This window comes from Saccopteryx bilineata, chromosome 5, assembly GCF_036850765.1.
Source record: "Saccopteryx bilineata isolate mSacBil1 chromosome 5, mSacBil1_pri_phased_curated, whole genome shotgun sequence".
Classification (NCBI taxonomy): Eukaryota; Metazoa; Chordata; class Mammalia; order Chiroptera; family Emballonuridae; genus Saccopteryx; species Saccopteryx bilineata.
The window spans coordinates 104134976-104138570 of record NC_089494.1 but is presented as its reverse complement, the minus strand read 5'-3'; the positions used below and the strand labels follow the sequence as shown (position 1 = coordinate 104138570).

At 46.1% G+C, this 3595-nt stretch overlaps 1 non-coding gene across 1 annotated transcript; it reads right to left on the bottom strand.

Moving 5' to 3' along the window:
* Positions 1-2664: 2664 nt before the first annotated feature.
* Positions 2665-2740, bottom strand: TRNAD-GUC (transfer RNA aspartic acid (anticodon GUC)). The gene has a single exon. It is a non-coding gene; the product is annotated as a tRNA-Asp (tRNA).
* Positions 2741-3595: the final 855 nt, after the last annotated feature.

Below are 3595 nucleotides of genomic sequence, written 5' to 3'. Positions count from 1 at the left end.
GTGGGACACTTGAATCCATGTTAACACAATAAATTAAAATTAATGAAAGATTAAAAAAAGAAAAAGAGAGAAGGGCCCAGGAGTGCATTGCTGGGTGAACCAGGCCAGTGCTGCAGCCTGTGCATTGCTCGTGGCCTCCGGAGCCTTCTTCCTCTGATGCCAGCCAGGGATAGAGGAGGATGACGTGTGGGGGGAGCTCTCCCAGCAGGGCCAGTGGACCTCGTCATTAAGGAACACAGTTAACTCCAGAAGAGGCAGCATCCTGTCTGGTGCCTTGTGGGGCAGTGACATCCACACTCCCTTTTGTTTAGGGCCCTGGTGGATGAACACCTGGGCCATGTCCCGTGGAAAGAGTCTGGCTTGGTGAGAGGACTGGACTGGCATTTCCAGTGAGCTGGGGTTACCCTGAGTAGGGAGGGGGCAGAAGGGGACTGACAGGCTGGCAAGAAGCCTGTACTATAAAGTGGCCGCACAGAGGTGTTAGAAAGAGGAGTGGGGGAGTGGGAAATCTGAAACTTGATTTCCTTAAACTGTGCACCACTGCAGATCCTGTGAGGAAGTTTCTAGTCCCCCCAGGGTGCACTGACCTCTATGAAGCCTTCTGGGCCAGCGAGCTGACTTTGCTGGAGTCAGTGTGAGGATGATAGGGAGGTTGGGGAATGGACCGTATACCAGTGGAGTCCTGCTGGTCCTGGGTGCCCCAGGCTGTGGCCTCCTGACTGCTCTGACTAGCCCAGGGAGACCCTGGGCCCAGCCTCGATTTGAGAAGCTTCTGCAGGGCCTGGAGGAGTGTGGTGGTGCTCGGGCTGACCTGGTTGGTTCTCTCTGGTGACAGAGGATGCCCTTTGTCCACTCATGCAAAGCTTTTAACTTTTCTATTTTCTTAGGAAATTTTCAAAGCAAACCATTAATATTTAATCAAGACTCATCCAAGGTTGTCTGGGGACAGAGTGGTTTGCACAAAATGCATATTGAGGGGCCTCCTGAGTGTCTTCCTTCTGAGAGCAAGACTTTCTGCTCTATTTGGGGAACTTGTGGTGGGCAGTAATCTATTCTGAATCTCCCTGAACCAGCTCTTTAATTCCTCTCTTGGCTTTTTAGACTACCTGAAGCCCAAGCAGTCTGCCCCCTCTCTCCGCTCTTCAGGGAAACACAAGAAAAACAGAGACCTCTTCTGATGTACCTCTCTCCTCCATCTCCTCCTATGTACACATTTTCCAGTTTGGGTCAAGGAGAGTTCACAAACCATTGTCATTTGAGTAATTTCCTCAGTTAGAACAACATGCTCATTATTCAATTAAGTTTTTTTTCCCTCATATGTAAAACACAGTAGATTTTACCTTCTCATCCCCAAATTTCAATGTTAAATTTCTCCTAAGAAATACAAATAAAAACAACGATGCCATTTGGCAACGGTCAGCTGGTGCTAAGCATGCTGTCCTTGTTAGATGGTGGTGTGAGCTCTCTGATTGGCCATAGTCCCTCCCCACCACTGACATTTCCTTATCTGTTCTCTGCACTGCAATTTGAATTTGTGACCTCCAGATAAAAATTTATTGAGGTGTTTTTATTAATTTTTCAAATAAATATTGAGTATTGATGATGGCTAGCCAAACTCACAGAAATACCTGACTGCAAGGAGTTTACATTTTAGTGTGGGAAGACAAACAATAAACAAATACGGCCATGTGCCACTTAATGACAGAGAGATGGGCTGAGAGGCATCATTAGTGGTTTGTCATTGTGTGACCACCACAGAGTGCGCTTACCAGCCCTAGATGGTCTAGCTTACTCCTGTGATTGACTGTGCTGTACTTTGATACACTGGCAGCACAGTGAGTTGGTTTACACCAGCATCACCACAGAGAACACTATATGCTGTACGTCAGTGGTAGTCAACCTGGTCCCTACCGCCCACTAGTGGGTGTTCCAGCTTTTATGGTGGGCAGTAGTGGAGCAACCAAAGTATAAATAAAAAGATAGGTTTAACTATAATAAGTTGTTTTATAAAGATTTATTCTGCCAAACTTAGTGAAAATCCAACATAAAGTACTTGGTAAGTAATTATTATTATATGCTTTAACTTGCTGTAACTCTGCTTTATAAATTTTATAAAGTAAAGTTACTTCCCTACTTTATAAATCACCATTACCGTGGAACCGGTGGGCGGTTAGAAAATTTTACTACTAACAGAGATACAAAAGTGGGTGGTAGGTATAAAAGGTTGACCACCCCTGCTCTAGGTGATATAGCCAGCTCTGAGCCTCATTTCTTCATAAGAACTAAAGATTTGAGCAAGGAGATTCCAAGGTTCTATTCACTCTAACAGTTGGTGATTCTATAGCAAAGCCTTTTTCTTAGGAAAAGCAGGAGGCTGTTTTTTTTTTTTTTTTTTTTTTTTGTATTTTTCTGAAGCTGGAAACGGGGAGAGACAGTCAGACAGACTCCCGCATGCGCCCGACCGGGATCCACCGGCACGCCCACCAGGGGCGAAGCTCTGCCCACCAGGGGCGATGCTCTGCCCCTCCGGGGCGTCGCTCTGCCGCGACCAGAGCCACTCCAGCACCCGGGCCATCCTCGCTCCAATGGAGCCTCGGCTGCAGGAGGGGAAGAGAGACAGAGAGGAAGGGGGGGGTGGAGAAGCAACTGGGCGCCTCTCCTATGTGCCCTGGCCGGGAATCGAACCCGGGTCCCCCGCACGACAGGCTGACGCTCTACCACTGAGCCAACCGGCCAGGGCCAAAGCAGGAGGCTGTTTGCTAATGTGGATGTGCTCATAGAGATAGAGTCTTTCCTTATTTCTCTGAGGAGAATGGAGTTTGAGGAAGGTGGCTTCCACTCCTGACTTCTCTCGCAAGGGAAGGAAGGGGCATGCTGGGGTTTGGCAGTGGCAAAGCACACTCTCGCTGTTGGGGGGCTGAATTTTCCATGCACCTGATGTGCAGATGGGTTGGAAATGACTGGAACTGGCAGAATTGATTGCTATCTTTTTTATTACTGTCAGTGTTTGACTTCTGCTGTAGTCCCCACAGATGACAAAAGATAGCTGGGCACAAGCAAGAGTAGATTATTTCTTATCTGATCATTCTTTGTGTGTGTTTGGGGCAACTGAAGGTTTAATATTGAAAAGTAAAACAGCTTGGATGGATCACCCCCCCTCCCCCATCAGCTTCACCTGTTATTTATAATCGCATTCCTTTAACTTTCCAGTTCTTTAAAAAATTTTTTTGGCAACAGCAGCTTAACCTGATAATGTTGCAAGTTGAATGTCGGAGATAAATATACATTCTCCTTGGCTCTTGGGTCCCTTTTGGGGAACTTTGGGTGTGACACACAATCCCCTTTTTTTGCTTATACAGTTGACGTCCATGAGACACATTAGGCAAATAATATTTAAGCATGTCATGCCAAAGGTTTGGTCATAACAGGGAGCTAAGTGCTTGAAAGAATTAATTCTGTACCTAGAGAGTTCTTAATAATCTGCAGAGAACTATTCTGAGATTTTTTAAAATTTAGTTGAAAGTGTTAATTCTATTTTCTGGAAATAAATGCAAACTAAGGACAGTGTTTATATGTGGGAGATAGTCTGGGGAAG